At 40.4% G+C, this 25747-nt stretch overlaps 1 protein-coding gene and 1 non-coding gene across 2 annotated transcripts in view; both read right to left on the bottom strand.

Annotated features, from left to right (window-relative positions):
- Window positions 1-25747, bottom strand: part of RFX4 (regulatory factor X4) — a 164217-nt gene that overhangs the window by 108974 nt on the left and 29496 nt on the right. The gene's annotated exons all lie outside the window — the stretch shown is intronic.
- TRNAG-UCC lies at window positions 19015-19086 on the bottom strand. Its single transcript has one exon. It is a non-coding gene; the product is annotated as a tRNA-Gly (tRNA).

Raw genomic sequence — 25747 nt, 5'->3', positions numbered from 1 at the left:
GGAAGGAAGGAAGGAAGGAAGGAAGGAAGGAAGGAAGGAAGGAAGGAGCAGGGAGGAGGGGAAGAAACAGAAGAGACACACTGGTCTGCTCTGCTTTTGAACACAGCTGTGAGTAGATAATTGGAGTGAAGCAGCAAACTTTCAACTGGGAAAAGAGCAGCCTGAGGACAAAGTCAATGCCAAGCAAGGCAGAGAGAAAAAGGGGGAAAACCTGGGGATTCTGAATGTCATGATGTGCCTCTGATTAACCAACCCTAAAAACTGCTGCCTCTTTATGAGATAATACAATTTTCTGAGTTAATAACTCCTCTTTTCATTGGGTATTCACTTCCTTGCCTCCAAAACCATGTTAACTGGTACAACACTAACCCTAAATGTTCTCAGGGACAAAATGTCCCAATACATCATTGGGCTCAACATCTGTTCATGCTGCTTTGTCAACCTGGAGTTACTTCTAAATGTTTGTCATCCTTTCCAGTTTAGAATATACAACACCACCTCTTCGAAGCCTCCAAGTCAGGAATCATTAATCCTAACTCTGTTCTTCTGTACCCCATTACTTGTCTTTCAGTCGAATGGTTTAGCCATCTGGATCATTATTTCTATGCATATCCATATCCATCTCTCTGACTTGCATATCCTACTTAAGAAGGCAAGGAGGCCTGTTTTCAAAGTATATTACAAAGCTATAGTAATCAAAAGAGTAAAATACTGGCATAAAAACAGACACATAGATCAATGGAACAAAATAGAGAGCCCAGAAATAAACCCCCACACACAGTCAACTAATTTATAACATAGGAGCCAAGAATATGCAATGGGGAAAGGACAGTCTCTTCAATAAATGGTGTTGGGAAAACTGGACAGCAGCTTGCAAAACAATTAAGTTGGACCACTATCTTACACCATACACAAAAATTAACTGAAAACCAATTAAAGACTTGAATGTAAAACCTGAAACCATAGAAGTCCTAGAAGAAAACATAGGCAGTAAGCTCCTTGACATTCATCTTGGCGATGACTTTTTGGATTTGATACCAAAAGCAAAGGCAACAAAAGCAAAAAATAAACATGTGGGATTACATCAAACTTAAAATCTTCTGCACAGCAAAGGAAATCAGCAACAACAACAAAAAGGCAACCTACTGAATGGGAGAAAATATTTGCAAATCATGTATCTGATAAGGGGTTAATATTCAAAATATATAAAGAACTCATACAACTCAATAGCAAACCCCTTGCCCCCGCCAAATAATCCAATTGAAAAATGCACAGAAGATCTGAATAGACATTTTTCCAAAGAAGATATACAGATGGCCAATAGGTACATGAAAAGATGCTCAACATTACTAATTATCAGGGAAATGCAAATCAAAACCACAATGAGAGATCACCTCACACCTTTTAGAATGGCTATTATCAAAAAGACAAGAAATAAGTGCTGGTCAGGATGAGGAGAAAAGAGAACCCTCACGCACTATCGGTGGGAACGTAAATTGGTGCAGCCACTATGGAAAACAGCATGGAGGTTCATCAAAAAATTCAAAATAGAGGGGCTTCCCTGGTGGCGCAGTGGTTGAGAGTCCGCCTGTCGATGCAGGGGACACGGGTTCGTGCCCCGGTCCGGGAAGATCCCACATGCCGCGGAGCAGCTGGGCCCGTGAGCCATGGCCGCTGAGCCTGCGCGTCTGGAGCCTGTGCTCCGCAATGGGAGAGGCCACAACAGTGAGAGGCCCACGTACCGCAAATAAAAAAAAAAAAAATTCAAAATAGAACTACTACATGATCTAGCAATTCCAATTCTGGGTATTTATTTGAAGAAAATGAAAACACTAATAAGAAAAGATACCTTCATCCCATATTCACTGTAGCACTATTTACAATAGCCAAGATATGGAAACAACCTAAGCATCCAATGACAGATGAATAGATAAAGAAAATATTTTATATATATATATGAATATTATTCAGCCATAAAAAAGAAGGAAATCTTGCCATTTGCAACAATAATGATGGATATTCAGGGCATTATGCTAAGTGAAATTAAGTAAGAGAAATACAAATACCATATGATTTCATTTACATGTGGCACAAAAAAAAAGCTCATAGATAAAAAGAACAGATACAGACTGGTGGTTGCCAGGGGGTGGTGAAGTGGGAGGTGAAACAGATGAAGGGAGTCAAAAGGTATATACTTCCAATTATAAAATAAATAAGTCATGGGAATGCTGTAGACAGCATGGTGACTGTAGTTAACAACACTGAACCGCATATTTGGAAGTTGCTAAGAGAGTAGATCTTACAAGTTCTCATCACCAGAAAAAAAATTCTGTAACTATGTGTGGTGATGGATGTTAACTAGACTACTGTGGTGATCATTTTGCAATACGTACAAATATCAAATTATTATGTTGAACACCTGAAACTAATATAGTGTCTTGTATGCCAATTATATCTCAACTTAAAAAAAAAGAAGAAAGCAGGGATGGTATCTTAGTCATCTTTGTGTTCCCTCCAGCCAATGCCTTCCATTCACACTTAATTAAATAGTTGAGTCTGCTTTCCACAACTGTCTTCAACAATCTTAAAAATAAAAGCACGAAAAGGAGCATGAGTCCCATAAGAATGTAGGTAGACAGACACAAAGAACAATACTCAACCTCAGCTGTTCACCAAGAAATAAAAAGTAGATAATAATGAGGTACAACTTTATACCTCTGAGAACAACAAAAATTTTAAATAATCATCTCCAGTGCTGGTGTGTAAATGGAAAAACTGACATTCTCTCATTTCTCTGAAGGTAGTGTTAACTGCTACAGTGGTTTGGTAAGTAATTTTGCAATGATACTGAGAGCTATCTACAATATCCAGTCACTTGGCCTAACAAGCCCAAGTCCTAGGAATTACACTAAGTAAATAATTGAAAGACTATGTTAAAAAACAAGATCAATTGCATTTTTTTAAACAAGGAAAAACACATAAACAACCTAAATATATCTCTTTCCAGCTTATGCTGGCCCATGATTTATATTTTTGTCCTCCCCCTAGAATTGGCAGGGTATTTTTTTTCTCTGCTTCTTCAAATTTCAACACATCAGTCAACGTGGGCTACATGTCAAAAGATCTATATTCTAAAATCAATTTAAAACCTTACTGGCCATGACTGAGAAAACCCCTCAACCTCTGAGCTTCACTTTTCTTCACTTGTAAAACTGGTCATTTTAAAGGGCTATTGAAGGGATCGTATTAATTAATTCAACAAAAATTCATTGAATACCTAATGTATGCCAGCTAGACACTGAGAATAAAGAAATTAAGCTCTTGTCCTTTAGTCTGGTTGGGGAAGGAGAAAGACAAACAGTAGAGAGAGAGGCCAAGTTCAGTAAGAAGTGATAAATGCTGTCCTGTGGGTAGGCAAGGAGGATCCTGCCAACCCAGACTGCATGAAAAAGCAGCGCCTGTCAAGACAGGCTTCCGAGAAGAAGCCACAAGTAAGATGAGCCCTGAGTGGGCCAGAGATGGGAACCAGGTGTCAAGGAAGGTGGGATGAAGTCAGGGGTAGGGTGGAGAAGGTGGGGGACAGATAAAGCCATGGGGACCTGAAAGATCAGGCAGCCTTCCCAGAAGCAAGGTGGCTGCAGCAGGGGTCCTGGTCAAGCGGTGGAGTGGAGTGAGGGCACTGAAGCGGTGCTGTGTGACATCTAGTAATCCCGTTCAATCTTTAAGACAGTCTCTGGTCTCTAAACTGACAGTAATAATAATGCCTACCTGGAAAGATACTCGGGAGGATTGAGTGAAATGAACTTAAGAGCTAAGAGCTGGAAAACATCAGTGCAGGAGCTGCATGGCAAAGGCTGCCCTGGGCTGCTCTGGCTGGGAGGCCTTGGAGCGACTCTGTTCAGCTGGGATCTACTGTGGGAAGCAGGCAAGGGAGGCCGCCTCTCTGCTCGGGAAGGTTTACAGGGGCAAACACAACGGCATCGACAGGGACTCTGCAAGGCAAACACACAGCAGGGGACATCAGGGCTCCAAATAGGAGGTGGCATTTGAGCTGGCCTTGAAGAGATGGTCAGAATTTAAAAGACAACCTTGTTTACTGTTTGCAAAGATAATACATGTTCATTTGCTTTTTAATTTGGAAAATATTTTTTTCAAGTTTTATTGGAGTATAATTGCTTTACAGTGTTGTGTTAGTTTCTGCTGTACAGCAAAGTGAATCAGCTATACGTACACATACATCCCCTCTTTTTTCGATGTACTTCCCACTTAGGTCACCACAGAGCATTGAGTAGAGTTCCTGTGCTATACAGTAGGTTCTCATTATCTATTTATACATAGTAGTATACGTAGGGAAAATAGAAATCTCTGGAAATACAAGCCCCTCTCAATAGAACAAACTATTGTCAACTCTTTATCCTATTTACCTCCAGTCTTTTTTTCAATGTTCTCTTTCACGACCAAGCACGCACACACACACACACCCCTAACTTAAAATAAGTGAGGGTCACATAGCACATCCTGGCTTGTAACCTGTTTTACTCAGTCACCTTTACAAGGACAGGTCAGACTTTGAGAGAAGGATGCTGAGGGCAGGGGTACTCCAGGGGGAGCAAGCAGCATGAGAAAACTCCTAGCGGAGGGAAAAGGCAAATGGTCCGTTGCCTGGAGCCAGAAAAGTTCCCTATTCTGGGATTCCACCACAGTGTCTCCCATTCAGGGGATACCCATCTCTACTGTGTCAGATTTTTTTTTCCCCAACTAAACTTTGTTAGGGCCCATTTCTGATACCAACCGCTGGTAAGAGAACTAGTTTTGAGGGCAGGCCGACCTGGCTTTGAATTCCAGCTTTGCCCCTAACTCTGTGGGAACCTAAGCAGTCACTTGACACATCCAAGTTGGAGGGCCCTCACCTAAAACATGAGAATCATAACTTATGTTACAAGGATGGTTTGAAGATTAAATATCATAAAATATGTTAAAAACTAGATACATTTAAAAAGAATACCAGAACAATACTAATAGCCTTCACTGGCCAAGTACTTAAGCCAGGCACTGTGTATCACTTTTCATATGCCATCTCATTTTATTCCTCCCAACAGTGCTATTAATTAGTTTTCATTTCATTTCATTACATTTCATTTCATTATTTCATTTCATTTGGCTGCGCTGGGTCTTTGTTGCTGTGCACGGGCTTTCTCTAGTTGCGGTGAGCAGGGGCTACTCTTCGTTGTGGTGCGTGGTCTTCTCATTGTGGTGGCTTCTCTTGCGAAGCACGGGCTCTAGGCATGTGGGCTTCAGTGCTGTGGCACACGGGCTTAGTTGGTCTGCAGCATGTGGGATCTTCCCGGACCAGGGCTCGAACCCGTGTCCCCTGCATTGGCAGGCGGATTCTTAACCACTGAGCCACCAGGGAAGTCTCCTATATCCCTATTTTATAAGTAAGGAAATCAAGCTTTGCGTGAGGCTAAAAAATCTGCAGGAAGCCATACGGCCCGTGAGTGGAGGCTGGACCTCACTCAGTGATGGGCATGTGTCAGCTACTGATAGTATTTAGATAAGAACTGGTCTACCCGGAGCCAACGGGGACCCTCCACTCAGTCATCAAACAGGCGCCTCCCACCTCTGCAGGCCCCTTTCCCTCCAGACACTGGTGACTTCATTCCCAGCCTTTTTTCCCCAAAGAGGCTGTGTGTCACACCCAGACCTGACCCTCCTGTCTGATGGCTCTCCATCCTAATTCACCAGAAGTGCTGGTAACTCATGCACTCATTCATCAAATATTTATTGAGTGTCTAGTATGTTCCAGCCCTATGCCAGGGGCTAATCGGGGAGAAAAAGCAGACATGGTCTCTGCTCTCTTGAGCTCAAATTGTCAGCAAATAAAATGCAAGTCCTGGGCAAGAGCTGAGAAGGGCAGGCCCAAGATGCTATGGCAGCACCAAGTGTGGGGTACGAGCCCAGGCTTGGGATGTGAAGGAGCAGCAGAAGCCAGCTAGACAAAGAGGACAGGAGGGCACATGTTAGGAAGATGGAAATAGCCATGGTTGACAGAGACTTTGGGAATTGGCCTTCCCAAATGCCTCTTCATTTTAACAGGCGGAAATGCCTCAAACCAAACAAGAATCATCCTGTAAGGCCGAATTCCAGGCTGACAAGACTCCTGGAGCCATTCACGGCACACACTGAGCCATCCATCCTCCAGGCCCACCCTGCTCGTCCTACCAAAGCCGGAGAGCAGCATCTGTTTAAAATTCCTCCCACTGAGATGCTGCCCAGTGCCTGGACTTCTCCCTGACACTCTGTTCCCTCCCACTTTTCAATTATGATTCCTAATACGTCCCCGTCCAGGGAATCCCGGTCCAATTCCCAGTGGTGATCATCTCTACTCCCTTTTCTGGATCTATTTCCTAATATTAACTCTGGGGCCAAATTTCCAGGCTCAAATCCTGGCTCCTTCACTTGCTAGCTGTGTGACCTCAAACAAACTTTTGGTGCCTTAGTTTACTTATTTGTAAAATAGGGGTAATAATAGTACCAATCCCTAATCGTGAGGGTTAACTAAACCACTCCTGGCACAAGGCACGTGCTCTCTAAGTGTTCGCGATTACAATAACAGTCATCATTCCTCCAGAGAGGTCGTGTACCTGGATCCCTGTCCTGCCCATAGGCCTGGGTTTGTCAAGTCCTGCACCTGGGCCAGAGTTATCCACTCCTCCCCTGTGCTCCCACAGCACCTTGGCTGGTCCCTGGCGAAGCCCTTGTCACAGGGTGTGGTCGCTATGTGCTGACCAGTGCATCTGCCTTGCTGGTTTGTAAGCTCTGTAGGGCACAGACCACATTTGCCATTGTGTCTCCAGCACCCACACATGAAAGTATTTGTGGAATGAATGAATGGCTAAGGTAAAACCACAGTCAAATGCTGAGCCTACCCATCTGATTGCAGTAAGCATATAAAATAACAATACTATCAGGTAACGTTCATTGGGGTCTTATAATGTGCTAGGCACTGGGCAAAGCTCTTCACATTACTGCATTTAATTTTCATAGCTTCCTGAGACAGTGAATAATTTAATGCATGTGAAACATCAAATATGGTGCTTGATATATACTTAGTGCTTAATCAATGTTAGGTTGAATTATGAGTATTATCCCCTTTCATAGAGGAAGAAACTGAGGCTCAGAGAAGTGAAGCAATTTGTCTGAGGTCACACAGTTTAGCAATGGAGCCAGGAAAGGGACCCAGGCTAGTTGACATCTCAACCTCCCTGAATCCAAACATTTACGAGCCTCATTCTCTCTTTAAACCTGTGGCACTGAGCTAGAGATTTTTAGGGAACTATCTACCTAATCATTTATTTTCTGCCTCTATGCTGATTGAATTCATGATATTTGGTAACCTATTCTAGAATATTTCCTGCCTAGAGCCAATGTGGCAGAGTTTAACATTGACGGAGAACATTTCTAAATTAATTACTTCTTTTCAGATCCCAAGAACGGTTCAAATTTATGTGAATCTCAAGTTTCACTTCAAAGTTCTAATTCTATTTCCTTTCATTATCCTAATCAAGCTGCACCTGGCCAGACCTCACCTGTTGGGAACACGGGGCTGCCAAACATTTCATTTCCCCTTATCTCCCTCCTTTCCAGCCCCTGCAAAGAGCATCAGCTGATGCTCAGGGTGCCTGGACTAGGCCTTTGGCAGTGTGCATCAGCCCCTGGCAGCAAACCCTTCTCTCCGTGGGAACAGGGCTAAGTCCCAAACAAAACTGTGATGTTGGCAGCATTGCTCTGAGGGGGCCCACACCTGCTTCCTTTCACCTCCTCTGGGTGAATTCCTTCATAATCTTGGAGTAGGAAGGGGCCTTTCTAACTTTGATACAAAACCCAAAGCCATATAAGAAAATATTGAGAAATTTTACTACATAAAAAAGTCTAAAGCTTCTATGTGGGGGAAAAAAACACACTGTAAGTACAAAGATAATGACCCGCTTGGGAAAACTGCAACCACAGACAATGGTCTCACCTCCCCGCCGCAGAAACAGCTACAATAAAACCACAAGGAAAAAGACCAAGATACACAGTTGGTGGAAAAAATGCAAATGTTCCTGAAATGTGAAAAGACAATCTCAATCAATGAAAATGAAAGCTACCCTACAATACCATTTCTCACGTATCAGATTGGCAAAAATCCAAACCACAAGGACACAACTCTGCCTCTGCCATAGGGAAACAGGTGCCTCCTATCTTGCAGGGGGAGTGCAAAATGGTGCCTCCCCACATGGAAAGACATTTCACAGAACCTACTGACATCCTATATGCCCTTTATCCAGCAGTCCCACGTCTGCGAACAGATCCTGCCACTACTCCTGGAAACATGGGAAACGACCTCACACGAGGTTATTCACTGCAACTTGGCTGTAACAGCAAAAGTGTTGGAAACAGCCCAGCGCTCATCTAGTTAACTAAATTACGATACATGCTCACAGTGGAATACTACACAGCTGTGAAAAAAGAAGATTAAAAGCAAGAAAAGAATGAGAATGCTCTCTCTGTTCTTACTCATATGGAACACGCCAGGGTTTATTATTAAGTGAAAAAAGCAAGTCACAGCAAAATGCATATAGGGTGCTACTTTTTTTGTGTAAGAAAGTGGCAAAAAAAGAACATATATTTGAATTTTTATTTGCATAAAAAAGTCAAATGCTGGAAGAATACACAATAAACATTGGAAATACTCAAAGAATGCATAAAAAACAAATAAAAATGCTTCCCACTAGGGAGCTCAGGAGGGACGACAGGGCAAGGACAAAGCAAGACTTCTCAGTGAGTACCTTTACAGCATTTTGATTTTTGGACTGTATGAACATATTATCCATTCAAAAATACTCTACTTTTGAACAAATTAAAAGACTCTATTAAGGAGGGAACGTCAGAAGGAAGAACCTCTTCAAATGGTTAAATGGTCCTGGAGTGCCAAAAAGTGAAAGTGAATTACAACTATTACTTGTAATCTAGCGTGGCTTTATAGTATTTTGCTTTGCTAACATCCATTACTTAATAAACACTCACTGAGCACCTACTATGTACCAGGCCTTCCATATTAAGTGCTGGCAAGACACAATCAGGCAGGCTCCCTTCCCCTCAGGGACTGAGGGCCCGTGGAGGGAGGGAGCGGAGGTGCAGAAGGGCCCTGGCAGTGTGCTCCACACACAGAGGAGGGAGCCTAATTCTCCTCAAGGAGAGGACAGATAGGCACTCAGGGGGCAGGAAGGGCAGCCCGTGATAGATATGGAGGCTGAGAAAGGGGAAGAGTCGGTGGGTTGTCTTAAATCATAACCTAATCACTGGGCCTCCTGAGCTCTCCAGCAGTGTTTTACCTCAGTTCCCAGCTAGGACTAAAACTGCAGCGTTCGCCCCACGAGGACAATTCAGCTTCTAAAAGCCATCATGGGAGGATGCTCTGTGAACTTCCCCACCCCAGACTTCCCACTCTAAGGCACTGCCCTTGCTCTAGGAGCTGTCTGAGAACCTTTCTGCTGTTGGCGGGGATGGGGGCTTTTGTCCACAACTTGATGGGAATATGGATGAGTTTAACCACATTTCTCTGGAACCCCTTCTTATGGAGTTATAAGATCCCAAATTGGAATAATAACCTGACATGCTCAGTGGAGTGAGAGAGATATGTGACTTTCACATATATAGCCCTGAAATGTGATGAGATTTTAATATGCTAATGATGAGTCACATTAGGTTGTGACCCACTGTGACCCCAGTTCTATGCCACCGTGCTGATGAATTCAAACTTTTCCTGCCCCTGTGTTATAAATATCCTCTGTCACCACCAGTCTGTCAGTAAGTGCCACGATGAGTTGGTGAAGGGTTGGGGACAATAAAGGAAGCAGGGACATTCCAGTGGGGCAGGCAGGATGGGGGATGGCAGTCGTTAGGAGCTGTCAAAGAACAGAGGGAACGGGACTCAGTATGGACTGCCACTCACACTCTCTCTCTCTCTCACACACACACTCACACACACACACACACACACACACACACGGAGCCTGATAACTCTTGACGATAAAGGGAAAACTCTGGACTCCTGCCTAGGATATAAGATAGAGGCTGAAGTCATTTGATTTAGATATTAAGGAAACGATGACCTGAAGACTAGCGGGCTTGGGCTTACATTTAATTTGTTCTGTTTGCCAAGGAGGGAAACAGGAATCCCAAGGAATCCCACGGGGTTCCTGCTCTTTGGATCCATCCTATCACCCCAGTATCTCCAATTCTCTCCATCCCACTGATACCATGCTGGTCTACAGCCTCATCTCCTCACCTGGACCAGGTGGAAGCCCCTTAAGTGCCTTCATGGCTTTAACCCACCTGCAGAGAACCTCCACACTAGCCTTCTGAAAACTCCACTTTGACCTGTCACTCTTCCACCCAACTCCTTCAGTGGCACCTTAACTATCAAACTCCAAACCACTTGCGGGAATCCAAATCCCTCAACAATATGGCCCAAACTCCCCTTCTCAGCCCTGTTTCCCATGATTCTTCAATCTCTCTGCTCCAGACAATGTAGAAAACTCTCCAAGCTCAAAACCTGCCTTGTGGCCTTTTGCCTCCCAGCCCTTTACTTAAAGGAACCACATGGATCCTATGAGGCCCAATGCAAATGCCACCTTCTCTGAGATGCCTTCCCTGGTCACCTTCCAACCTTGTGACTGCTCCCAAACTTTAGCAAGCAATCTGATCACAGGGGAGTTTGTTCAATGCAGAGTGTGCCTCAGTGGGTCTGGAGTGGGCCCAAGATTCTGAATTTCTAACAAGGTTCCAGTGAGGTCGTGCTGGAGTCCAGGAACATACCTGGTATGGCAAGGTAGAACACCTTGCATACTTCAAGTCGAACTTATCACATACAATCTTGCATTATTAATACTCAAGCATGTGCCTTAGCTCCCCTTCTGGAATGAAAATTCTTTGAGAGCAGGGACCCACAGAAGAGAGAGTTTATACAGTAGACAGAGAACCAGCTATAAAATCAGACAGCTCTAAGTTTGACTCTTTACCACTTACTTGCTAGGCTATAAGTTATATAACCTCTGATTCTCAGTTTCCTCATCTGTAAAATGGAGATAAAAAAACCTCCCTCCCAGAGTATTAGAGGAAAGAGTGGCTGTGCTTATGCCTATAGCATGCTGCCTGATGCTGAATATATTTTAATTTTGGCTCCCTGCTCTTTCCTTCCATGTATAACTGGGCTTTCCACAGAGTCTTATATGCAGTTAAGTGCACAGGGAATCTTCTGGGCCCAATTTCTGCAGAAACTTCTGTTCCAACCTGTACAATTCTTGTCAATCCACACTGCTAACCTTTCCTCTCTAGATAGAATGCTCTAACCAGTCATGAACCTGATAATATTTTACAGTCATAGTCTCCCTATTTGTTGGTAGGCATGCCATATGTTTCTAAACATAAAGACCTGGTGACATCTGCCAGGGATAAACTGCAACTTATTCAGGTTGGGAATGAAAATTTATTTGACCCTAACTATGGTAAATAACCCATCCACTCTTGTTCAGACTCCCACTCATCAGGCATTCAGGGCTTGACCTCACTGGTCCAGGGTTTTCTTCCCAACTGTATTCCATGAAAATGCCCCATGTCCCATTTTTTCATGCTCCCTGAAGCTCTAGTTACTCAATTAAACTGATCTTTTCTGAGCTGCTAAAAGAGACATAACAGGAAGACCATTAGATAGAAATCAGAAGACCTGGGTTTACAATTTTGATTTTAGCAGTATCCAAGAGTATGATTTTAGACAAATACTTCCCTTCTCTCAGCCTCAGTTTCCCCATCCATAAAACTGGAGAGTGGGCTAACATGATCTATAAAGGCTCACAGTCTCTTCTAGGCTAATAAACTGATTATCCTCCCACTCGACTTCATTAGAACCAGCACCCTCCTGGTGCTAATGCTCAGCTCTTACTCAGGCCAGTGGAAGAAATATTTTTCAGTAGGTGGAATTTTGACCTCTCTCAAATCACCCTGCGAAGGCATTTTTACCTGCTTGGCATGGCTCAGAGATAAACTCTACAGCACACCATTTAGCTTGCAACTCAATAGCTAGTATTCCGTTTTTTCTGCTTGCTAATCAAACACCAGTTTTATTCAAGGTAGTAACGTGACAGCCTAAGAGGGACTCATGATTCGTCTCATCCAGGGGTCAGCAATCAAGTTCTGTAAGGAGCCAAATAGTAAATATTTCAGGCATATGGTCACTGTCACATATGCTTCTCCGTTTTTTCTCTACTCTTTAAAAAACAAGAGGGCTTCCCTGGTGGCGAAGTGGTAGAGAGTCCGCCTGCCGATGCAGGGGACACGGGTTCGTGCCCCGGTCCGGGAAGATCCCACATGCTGCAGAGCGGCTGGGCCCTTGAGCCATGGCCGCTGAGCCTGCGTGTCCGGAGCCTGTGCTCTGCAACGGGAGAGGCCACAACAGTGAGAGGCCCGTGTACCGCAAAATAAATAAATAAGTTAATTAATTAATTAATTTAAAAAATAATAAGAAACAAGAGAGAGCAAGATGGCAGAGTAGAAGGACGTGCTCTCACTTCCTCTTGCGAGAGCACCGGAATCACAACTAACTGCCGAACAATCATCAACAGGAAGACACTGGAACTCACCAGAAACGATACCCCACATCCAAAGACAAAGGAGAAGCCACAATGAGATGGTAAGAGGACTGCAATCACAATAAAATCAAATCCCATAACTGCTGGGTGGGTGACTCACAAACTGGAGAACACTTATACCACAGAAGTCCACCCACTGGAGTGAAGGTTCTCAGCCCCACGTCAGGCTTCCTAACCTGGGGTCCAGCATTGGGAGGAGGAATTCCCAGAGAATTAGACTTTGAAGGCTAGCAGGATTTGATTGCAGGACTTCGACAGGACTAGGGAAGCAGAGACTCCACTCTTGGAGGGCACAGACAAAGTGTACGCATCGAGACCCAGGGGAAGGAGCGGTGACCCCATAGGAGACTGAACCAGACCTACTTACTAGTGTTAGGGGTCTCCTACAGAGGCGGGGGTGTCTGTGGCTCACCATGAGGACAAGGACACTGGCAGCAGAAGTTCTGGGAAGTACTCCTTGGCGGGAGCCCTCCCACGGTCTGCCATTAGCCAACCAAAGAGCCTGGGTAGGCTCCACTGTTGGGTCGCCTCAGGCCAAACAATCAACAGGGAGGAAACTCAGTCCCACCAATCAGCAGACAAGTGGATTAAAGTTTTACTGAGCTCTGCCCACCAGAGTAACACCCAGCTCTACCGACCACCAGTCCCTCCCATCAGGAAAGTTGCACAAGCCTCTTAGATAGCCTCATCCACCAGAGGGCAGACAGCAGAAGCAAGAAGAACTACAATCCTGCAGCCTGTGGAACAAAAACCACATTCACAGAAACATAGACAAGATGAAAAGGCAGAGGGCTATGTACCAGATGAAGGAAAAAGATAAAACCCCAGAAAAATAACTAAATGAAGTGGAGATAGGCAACATTCCAGAAAAAGAATTCAGAATAATGATAGTGAAGATGATCCAGGACCTCAGTAAAAGAATGGAGGCAAAGATCAAGAAGATGCAAGAAATGTTTAACAAAGACCTAGAAGAATTAAATAACAAACACCTAGAAGAATTAAAGAACAAACAAACAGAGACGAACAATACAATAACTGAAATGAAAAATACACCAGAAGGAATCAGTAGCAGAATAACTGAGGCAGAAGAATGGATAAGTGACCCGTAAGACAAAATGGTGGAATTCACTGCCGCAGAACAGAATAAAGAAAAAAGAATGAAAAGAAATGAAGACAGCCTAAGAGATCTCTGGGACAACATTAAACGCAACAAAATTTGCATTATAGGGGGTCTCAGAAGGAGAATAGAGAGAGAAATGACCCAAGAAAATATTTGAAGAGATTATAGTCGAAAACTTCCCAAACATGGGAATGGAAATAGCCACCCAAGTCCAGGAATCCCAGAGAGTCCCAGGCATGATAAACCCAAGGAGAAACATGCCAAGACACATAGTAATCAAATTGACAAAAACTAAAGACAAAGAAAAATTATTGAAAGCAACGAGGGAAAAACAACAAATAACATACAAGGGAACTCCCATAAGGTTAAGAGCTGATATCTCAGCAGAAACTCTACAAGCCAGAAGGGAGTGGCATGACATATATAAAGTGATGAAAGGGAAGAACCTACAACCAAGGTTGTGCTACCTGGCAAGGAGCTCATTCAGATGCAATAGAGAAATCAAAAGCTTTACAGACAAGCAAAGCTAAGGGAATTCAGCACCACCAAACCAGCACTACAACAAATGCTAAAGGAACTTCTCTAAGTGGGAAACACAAGAGAAGAAAAGGACCTACAAAAACAAACCCATTCAAGTAAGAAAATGATAATAGGAACATACATATCGATAACTACCTTAAATGTGAATGCATTAAATGATCCAACTAAAAGACACAGGCTCGTTGAATGGATACAAAAACAAGACCCATATATACGCTGTCTACAAGAGACCCACTTCAGGCATAGGAACACATACAGACTGAAAGTGAGGGGATGGAAAAAGATATTCTGTGCAAATGGAAATCAAAAGAAAGGTGAAGTAGCAATACTCATAACATATAAACTAGACTTTAAAATAAAGAATGTTACAAGGGACAAAGAAGGACACTACATAATGATCAAGGGATCAATCCAAAAAGAAGATATAACAATTATAAATATATACGCACCCAACAATAGGAGCACCTCAATACATAAGGCAAATGCTAACAGCTATAAAAGAGGAAATCGACAGCAACACAATAATAGTGGGAGACTTTAACACCTCACTTACACCAATGGACAGATCATCCAAACAGAAAATTAATAATGAAACACAAACTTTAAATGACACAACAGACCAGATAGATTTAATTGATATTTATAGGACATTCCATTCAAAAACAGCAGATTACACTTTCTTCTCAAGTGTGCATGGAACATTCTCCAGGATAGATCACATCTTGGGTCACAAATCAAGCCTCAGTAAATTTAAGAAAACTGAAATCATATCAAGCATCTTTTCTGACCACAATGCTATGAGACTAGAAATCAATTACAGGGAAAAAATGTAAAAAACACAAACACATGGAGGCTAAACAATACTTTACCAAATAGCCAAGAGATCACTGAAGAAATCAAAGAGGAAATCAAAAAATACCTAGAGACAAATGACAATGAAAACACGACAATCCAAAACCTATGGGATTCGGCTTCCCTGGTGGCGCAGTGGTTGAGAGTCTGCCTGCCGCTGCAGGGGACACGGGTTCGTGCCCCGGTCTGGGAGGATCACACATGCTGCGGAATGGCTGGGCCAGTGAGCCATGGCCGTTGGGGCTGCGCATCTGGAGCCTGTGCTCCACAATGGGAGAGGCCACAGCAGTGAGAGGCCCACGTACCGCAAAACAAACAAACAAACAAACAAAAAAAACCTATGGGATGCAGCAAAAGCAGTTCTAAGAGGGAAGTTTATAGCTACACAAGCCTACCTCAAGAAACAAGAAAATTCTCAAATAAACAATCTAACCTTACGCCTAAATGAACTGGAGAAAGAAGAACAAACAAAACCCAAGGTGAGCAGAAGGAAAGAAATCATATAGAGCAGAAATAAATGAAATAGAAACAAAGAAAACAATAGCAAAGATCAATAGAAGTAAAAGCTGGTTCTTTGAGAAGATAAACAAAATTGATAAACCATTAGCTAGACTCATCAAGAAAAAGAGGGAGAGGACTCAAATCAATAAAAATAGAAATGAAAAAGGAGAAGTTACAACAGACACCACAGAAATACAAAGCATCCTAAGAGACTACTACAAGCAACTCTATGCCAATAAAATGGACAACGTGGAAGAAATGGACAAATCCTTAGAAAGGTATAACCTTCCAAGACTGAACCAGGAAGAAATAGAAAATATGAACAGACCAATCACAAGGCATGAAACTGAAACTGTGATTAAAGATCTTCCAACAAACAAAAGTCCAGGACCAGATGGCTTCACAGGTGAATTCTATCAAACATTTAGAGAAGAGTTAACACCCATAATTCTCAAACTCTTCCAAAAAACTGCAGAGGAAGGAACACTCCAAAACTCATTCTATGAGGCCACCATCACCCTGATACCAAAACCAGACAAAGATACTACAAAAAAAAGAAAATTACAGACCAATATCACTGATGAATATAGATGCAAAAATCCTCAACAAAATACTGACAAACCAAATCCAACAACACATTAAAAGGATCATACACCATGATCAAGTGGGATTTATCCCAGGGATGCAAGGATTCTTCAATATACACAAATCAATCAATGTGATACACCATATTAACAAATTGAAGTAGAAAAACCATATGATCATCTCAATAGATGCAGAAAAAGCTTTTGACAAAATTCAACACCCATTTATGAAAACGACTCTCCAGAAAGTGGGCATAGAAGGAAGCTACTTCAACATAATAAAGGCCATATATGACAAACCCACAGCAAACATCATTCTCAATGGTGAAAACCTGAAAGCATTTCCTCTAAGATCAGGAACAAGACAAGGACGACCACTCTCACCACTGTTATTCAACATAGTTTTGGAAGTCCGAGCCACGGCAATCAGAGAAGAAAAAGAAATAAAAGGAATACGAATTGGAAAAGAAGAAGCAAAACTGTCACTGTTTGCAGATGACATGACACTATACGTAAAGAATCCTAAAAATGTCACCAGAAAACTACTAGAGCTAATCAATGAATTTGGTAAAGTTGCAGGATACAAAATTAAAGCACAGAAATCTCTTGCATTCCTATAAACTAATGATGAAAAATCTGAAAGAGATATTAAGGAAACATTCCCATTTACCATTGCAACAAAAAGAATAAAATACCTAAGAATAATCCTACTGAGGGAGACAAAAGACCTGTATGCAGAAAACTGTAAGACACTGATGAAAGAAATTAAAGATGATACCAACAGATGGAGAGATATACCATGTTCTTGGATTGGAAGAATCAACATTGTGAAAATGACTATACTACCCACAGCAATCTACAGATTCAGTGCAATCCCTATCAAATTACCAATGGCATTTTTTATAGAACTACAGCCAAAAATCCTAAAATTTGTATGAAGACACAAAAGACCCTGAATAGCCAAACCAGTCTTGAGGGAAAGAAACAGAGCTGGAGAAATAAGATTCCCTGACTTCAGACTATACTACAAAGCTACCATAATCAAGACAGTATGGTACTGACACAAAAACAGAAATACAGATCAATGGAACAGGATAGAAATCACAGAGATAAACCCACACACCTATGGTCAACTAATCTATAAGAAGGAGGCAAGGATACACAATGGAGAAACGACAGTCTCTTCAATAAGTTGTGCTGGAAAAAGTGGACAGATGCATGTAAAAGAATGAATTTAGAATACTCCCTAACACCATACACAAAAATAAACTCAAAATGGATTAGAGACCTAAATGTAAGCCTGGACACTATAAAACTCTTAGAGGAAAACATAGGAAGAACACTCTTTGACATAAATCACAGCAAGATCTTTGATCCACCTCCTATAGTAACGGAAATAAAAACAAAAATAAACAAATGGGACCTAATGAAACTTAAAAGCTTTTGCACAGCAAAGGAAACTACAAACAAGATAAAAAGATAACCCTCAGAATGGGAGAAAATATTTGCAAATGAATGAACAGAGAAAGAATTAATCTCCAAAATATATAAACAGCTCATGCAGCTCAATATTAAAAAAACAAACAACCCAATCAAAAAATGGGCAGAGGACCTAAATAGACATTTCTCCAAAGAAGACATACAGATGGCCAAGAAGCACATGAAAAGCTGCTCAACATCACTAATTATTCGAGAAATGCAAATCAAAACTACAGTGAGTTATCACCTCACACCAGTTAGAATGGGCATCATCAGGAAATCTATAAACAACAAATGCTGGAGAGGGTGTGGAGAAAAGGGAACCCTCTTGCACTGTTGGTGGGATTGTAAATTGATACAGCCACTATGGAAAACAGTATGGAGGTGCCTTAAAAACCTAAGAATAGAATTACCATATGATCCAGCAATCCCACTACTGGGCATATACCCAAAGAAAACCATAATTCAAAGAGTCACATGTACCCCAGTGTTCACTGCAGCACTGTTTACAATAGCCAGGACATGGAAGCAACCTAAATGCCCATCGACAGAGGAATGGATAAAGAAGATGTGGTACATATATACAATGGAATATTACTCAGCCATAAAAAGGAACGAAATTGGGTCATCTGTAGAGACGTGGATGGATCTAGAGACTGTCATACAGAGTGAAGTAAGTCAGAAAAACAAATATCGTATATTAACGCATGTATGTGGAACCTAGAAAAATGGTACAGATGAACTGGTTTGCAGAGCAGAAACTGAGACACAGATGTAGAGAACAAACGTATGGACACCAAGGGGGGAACGTGGCAGGGGCAGGGGGTGGTGTGATGAATTGAGAGATTGGGATTAACATGTATACACTAATATGTATAAAATGGATAACTAATAAGAACCTGCTGTATAAAAAAATAAATAAATAAAAGAAAATTTAAAAAATAAAAGAAAAAGAAGAAACAAAACAAAAGAACATTTTTAGATCATGGGCTGTATACAAACAAGAGACAGGCTGGATTTGAAGTGGGGGCAATCCAACCATCGTAATTCTACTCTTTTCTATTATTTTGACAAATATTCACTCTCCGATTTTCCCTTTCAGCTACAGATTAGATAAAGTTTTGGACACAAAGTAAAAGAAAAATGTCTACAGAGGGCTTCTGGGAAAGCTGTTTTCTTCTTCTTTTTATTTATTTATTTATTTGTTTGTTTGTTTGGCTGCTCTGCATGCCATGAGGGATCTCAGTTCCCTGACCAGGGATTGAACCTGTGCCCCTGCAATGGAAATGCAGTGTCTTAACCACTGGACCACCAGGGAAGTCCCTGTTATTGTTTTCTGATAAAAGGAAAACACGTAAGAGGTAAGCTACCTGGTGCCTTCTCTTGCCCCATCCAGCTGTTTTAAATGTGGACCTGAATCCTGGACCTGAAGCAGCAATCTTGTGACCATGAGGTCACAAGCCAACATGAGGACAAAACGCCAACAACTTTGGAAGACTTAGCAGAAATACATACAGAGCCTGGGTCCTGGATAATGTTGAGCTCTTGAATAAACCTAGGAACTTTCTACCTCTTGTCTTTTGGTTAAATAAGATAGTAAATATTTACACAGTTTAAACCACTGTCAGGTTACTGTCTTTTACAATCCAAAACACTCTTAAAGTACTAAAATTAAGAGAAAAATTAAATTTTGAAACTTCATCCATATTCTAAGGCCCCCGCTATGTGCCAAGACCTGGGGTTACAACAGTGAACCACACGACATTCCCGCCCTCATGGGGCTTTCAGTCGAGTGGAAGAGATGACAAGGCGCAGACAAGTATTAACATATCAGTAAGCCACTGAGAGGGAGTGGTGGGCCTTCCTAGCTCTGGCCTTGGTATCCCTATGGACAAGGTATGAAATCCTCAAAAGTCTTTGAAGCATTACCTTCTGAGAGGCAGAACAGTGCAAAGACAAACTGCCTAATGTTCAAAGGCAGACATACAGACCTGGGCTGAAATCCTAGCTCTACCACTTACCAGCCGTGTAACTTTGGGCAAATTACGTAACACCTTTGAGTCTCAGTTTTCCTATGTATAAAATGAAGCTCATAAGAATAAGTTACCTCCTAGGACCACTGTGATAACTGAATGAGAGATATTGGAATTAAAGCACTTCTCATTGCTTAACAGATGATAGCCATATATACATATTAACTATAAATATATACATATGTACAACTTTGTTTAACAATATATGCTTAGAAGAACAACCAGAAAGAAATACAAAAACATCAAGAGTGGTTACCCCTGGATAGCAGGATAGAGGCAATTATTTTTCTTCCTCATATCTTTTCCCCTATATTTTTCAAATATATACATGCATGACTCATATAGCCAGGGGGTATATTTCTTTAATGTAGTATTTTTGCATTTTGAAAGCAAAAACAAAATATGGACTGATAGAAGTCAGGTGGCCCATGTTTTAGATCTAGCACTGGCACCAACATGAGCTCCACATCAACCCTAGATTTGTTCCTGAGGATATTTCTAAATTGCTACACTGGAACCTAAGCAAAGAGTGCAGTCTATTGGGCTGATGAGACTGAAGTAAGAGTTTGTAGATGACAGAGTGGCTAAGATATAAGGAGCAACATTCCAGAGAGAAGAGAAGAAGACAGACATGCCTGCATTTAAACTCCCCTCAAGTCTTTAGCCCATTCCTATGTTGCACATGCAGAGAGTGAGAAACCAAAAAAACCAAAGAGAAAACATCAGCTTAGAGGCTAAAGAGCTGGTCATTGATTAGCTAGGGTGTCAGAAGTTGGAGTTCAAGCTGGGTCAAGGTAGAAGGAACTTGGTAAATACCCAGGGCTTTCAGTTGTGGACCCAGAAAAGCTATGACCTAGGAGTAAAGACCACACTCTGGTAGTATGGACAAAATTGAAATAGACTGGACTTAACCAAGGCTTGACAGGATCAAGGAGACTTGCTGGTTCTCTATCTGCCTGCTAGAACAAAATTTAACACCCTGTGGAGGGTGTTATTAACATAATTCACCCAAAACCTCTCCAACTTTGCATTCATAATGTTGAGCACTGAATCAAAAACTATAAGGTACATTGAAAAACAAGACCAAAACACTGAAATCCAAGGAAAAAACAGATAATAGAAATAGACCCAGAGATGATGGAGATATTAGAGTTATCAGACAGGGACTTTAAAATAACTATGGTTAATAAGATTAAGGAGATAGAGGAAAGGACAGTCAAACTAGATAAAGTGATGGACAAAACAGACGAAAAATGTAGAATATCAACTGAGATTTGGAAAAAAAAAAAAGAATCAACTGAGCATCTACCATAAAAGAAAGAATACAATATCTGAAATTAAGAAAACTTGGGCAGGGGACTTCCCTGGTGGTCCAGTGGCTAGGACTCCAAGCTCCTAATGCAGGGGGCCCGGGATTGATCTGTGGTCAGGGAACTAGATACCATGTGCCACAATTAAGAGTTCACATGCCACAACTAAAGATCCCTCATGCTGCAACTAAAAGATCCTGCACGCTGCAACTAAAGAAAGATCCCTTATGTCACAACGAAGACCCTGCGTGCCGCAACTAAGACCCAGTGCAGCCAAATAAATAGATAAATGAATGAATGAATGAATGAATAAGTAAATGAAAATAGACCACAAAACTATATAAAAAAAAAAGGTAACTTGGATGGGCTTAATAGCAGACTCTAGACATGATAGAAAATGGGAATTGACAACTGAAAATGATGTCAACAGGAAACACCAAACTGAAGAATGAAGAGAGAAAAATGGACAAACCAGAGCAGAGTGTTAAGAAACATATGGGGTACAGTCAAAGGTCTAGTATTCATGTAACTGGAATTCAGGAGATAAGGGAGAATGGGGCAGAAAAGATATCTGAAGAGACAATGGTGAACAATTTTACAAATTTCATGAATGACAACCCACAGATGCTAGCAGCTCAGTGAACCCCAAGAAGGAAAAATATAAGAAAACCATATTTATGTACATCACAGTCAAACTGCTGTAAACTAAAGAGAAAGAAAAATATCTTTTGCCTGAGACAAAAAGACATTGTATTCAAAGGAGTAAAAATAAGTCTGATGGGGCTTCCCTGGTGGCGCAGTGGTTGAGAGTCCGCCTGCCGATGCAGGGGACACGGGTTTGCGCCCCGGTCCAAGAAGATCCCACATGCCATGGAGCGGCTGGGACCGTGAGCCATGGCCACTGAGCCTGCGCGTCCGGAGCCTTTGCTCCACAGCGGGAGAGGCCACAACAGTGAGAGGCCCACGTACCGCAAAAGAAAAAAAAAAAAAGAAAGAAAGCTGGTGTCGTTATATTAACATCAGACAAAATAGACTTGAAGGCAAAAAGTATTACTAGAAATAAGGAGGGACATCTAATAATGATAAAAAGGATCATTTCAACAAGAGGATACAACGATACTAAATTTCTAAGAAATTAACACTTCAAAACACATAAAGCAGCAATTAACAAAACTGAAGAGATAGATAACCACAATATAACACCTCTTTCAGTACCTTATAGACAACAACAAAATCCATAAGGATATGGCACATCTGAATAACATGATTAACCAACCTGACCTAATTGATAGTTACAGAACATTCCATCCAAAAACAGCAGAATACACATTCTTTAAAAGCATACATGAGCATTTGCCCAATAGACCATATGTTTGGACAAAAAAGCAAGTCTCACTAATTTTAAATATTGAAGTCATACAGAATATGTTCTCTGACCACAGTGGATTATAATATAAATCAGTAACAGAAAGGCAACTAGGAAATCCCCAACTTTTTAGAAATTAAGCAATAGATTTCTAAATGAATCATAGGTAAAAGAAGAAATCACAATAGGAATTAGAAAATAAGTTTGTATGGTAATGAAAGTATGACACCAGAAGAATTATGTGATACAGTTAAGTAGTACTTAGAGGAAATTTTATAACTTTAAATGCTTATCTTAGAAAAGGTTGAAAATCAATGATCTAGGTGTCTATCTCACAATAGAAAAAGATAAAAAATTAAACTCAAAGAAAGCATAAGGAAGGAAAAACTAGAGAAAAGAGCAAAAGTAAATGAAATTTTTAAAAGATGTAAATTGAGGGGAAAAAAAAAGCCAAAAGTTGGATACCTGAAAAGACTAATACAATTGATAAACTCTGGCAAAACTGATCAAGAAAAATAGAGAAAACATATCAAAAATGAAAGGAGGACATTATTGTAGATGCTAAAAGCACGACAAAAAGTAATAAAAGGAACGTTTAAACAATATCATGTAAATAAATTTGAAAATTTAGATGAAATGAATTCCTTAAAAATAACAATTTGCTTAAAGTAACAAAACAAGAAATAGAAAAATATGAATAATTCTATTGCTATTTTAAAAACTGAATCCATCATTAAAAACTTTCCCTCAAGGAAAACTCCAAACCCAGATGACTTCAGTGTTAAGTTGTTCCTAATATTTAAGAAATAAATGAAGCCAATCTTACACAAACTTTTCAAAAGAACAGAAAAAAAAGAAAGTTACCACATCTTTTTATAAGGACTGTGTAATCTTGATGCCAAAACCTGACGAGGATAAAAGGAAAATCATTGGTCAATAAATCTAATAAACAGAGATGTCAAAATTCTTAACAAAATAGTTGTCAATCTAACCTAGAAAAATACAAAATATCAAACTTTTGACCAAGTGCAGTGTCTTCTAGGAATGCAAGATTGGTTTAACTTCAAATATTTAATCAATGTAATTCACGATATTAACAGAATAAAGGAGAAAAACATATGGTCAGCTCATATGTTCAGCTCAGTAAACCATTTGATAAAGTTCAACACCCATTTAAGAAAAGTCTCTCAGCAAACCAGGGATTCAATAATGATACCTACAAGAAGTTCATAACAACCATCATGCTTAGTGGTGAAACATTAAATGTTTTTCCCTAGGTAAGGAACAAGGCAAGAATGTCTGCTATCACCACTTCAACTCAACGTTGCAGTAGAGGTCCCAGCAGGTGCACTAAGGCACAGAAAAGAAATAAAAATATAAAGACTACAAAAGAAAATGCAAAACTATCATTATCCGGTGACATGATTATGTTCATAGTAAACTCATAAATAATAAGCAAATTTAGCAAAGTGCCTGGTTACAGTCATTATCTAAAAAATAAATTGCATTTTCATATACTAGCAACCGACAATTAGAAAACATTTAAAAATAATACTACTTACAATAGTACTGAAAAATATCAATTACCTAGGAATAAATCTAATGAAAGATGTGCAAAATCTCTACACTGAAATCTGCAAAATACTGTTGAGAGAAACTAAAGGCCATCTAATACATGGAGGTTTAAAGCACATACACAGATTAGAAATTTGATGTCGGCAAGATGTTATTCTTCTGAAATTAACTGTGGATACAATGTAATCCCAATCAAAATCCTAGCAGATTTTTTTTGTGCATGTGAAAATAGATAAGCTGATTCTAAAATCTATATAGAAATATTAAGAACTTAACCAAAACCATCTTGAAAAAGAGGTCTTATGCCGCCATGTATTACAATGTACCATAAAAGGTAGAGTAATAAAGATTATTGTACTGGCTCTAAAACAGACAATCAGACCAATGATTCAGAATAAAGATCAAGACATAGATCCACATGTATATGATCGCCTGATTTATGACCAGTGGGTAAAGGGCATTCTTTTCAGAAAAAATGGTGCTCTATCAGTCAAAATTAAAAATAAAAAAAGAATTTTGACTCCTCCCTCACACCATTTACAAAAATTCCAGATGTCTGTTGATAGAAAAGTAAAAAGTAAAATAATAAAAATTCTAGATAATAACATGAAGAAAACCTTCATGACCTTAGGTAGGCAAAAATTTCTGAATATGACACAAAAGTACTAACTATAAAAGAAAAACACTGATAACTGGGTTTTATTAGAAGTAAGAACTTCTGTTCATCAAAAGATACCACTAAAAGAATGAAAAGGCAGACCACAAACTTCAATATTTTTATCTAACAAATATCTCCTATTCAAAATATAAAAACTCTTACAAATCATTAAGGGAAAGACAAATAGCACAATCAAAAAACAACAACAAACAACAACAACAAAACCTGACAAGTAAAATCCTGAACAGGTAGTTCACAAAAGAGGATGTCCACAAGAATATTCAGAGCACCAATCCTCCTCAAACTCTTCCTAAAGATGGAAGAGGAGTGAACACTTCCAAACTCATTCTACAAGCCCAGCATTACCCTGATACCAAAGCCAGATGAAGACACTATAAGAAAACTACAGATCAATATCCTTTATGTACAGTGATGCAAAAATCCCCAAGAAAATGCTAGTTAACATAATTCAACAGTGTATTAAAAGGATTATACACTATGACCAAGTGGGATTATTACTTGAATGCTAGGATAGTTCAACATACAAAAAGCAATCCATATAATAAACCACATTAACAGAACAACCACATGATCATCTCAATTGATGCAGAAATAGCATTTGACAAAATTCAAAATCTTTTCATGATAAAAACACTCAACAAAATAGGAAGAGAAGAAAACTATTTTAACAGAGTAAAGCCTATATGAAAAACCCACAGCAAACATCATACTCGGTGGAAAGACTACAAGCTTTTCCTCTAAGATGAGGAACACTTTTGCAACTTCTATTCAACATACTGCCAGAAGAAGAACACACACACACAAACACACACACACACTGCTAGAACTAATAATGAATTGAGCAAAGTTGCAAGATACAGAATCAACATACAAAGTCTGCTGCATTTTTCTGCACTACCAATGAACAATCCAAAAAGGAAATTAAGAAAACAACTGTAAGGACTTCCCTGGTGGTCCAGTGGTAAAGAATCCGCCTTCCAATGCAGGGGACACGGTTCCCTGGTCGGGGAACTAAG

Source organism: Monodon monoceros, unplaced genomic scaffold (assembly GCF_005190385.1).
Source record: "Monodon monoceros isolate NGI ecotype Baffin Bay Population unplaced genomic scaffold, NGI_Narwhal_1 Super_Scaffold_6, whole genome shotgun sequence".
In the NCBI taxonomy this organism is placed as follows: Eukaryota; Metazoa; Chordata; class Mammalia; order Artiodactyla; family Monodontidae; genus Monodon; species Monodon monoceros.
Note: the sequence above shows the minus strand (reverse complement) of the source record. Positions and strands in the feature narration are given on the sequence as shown.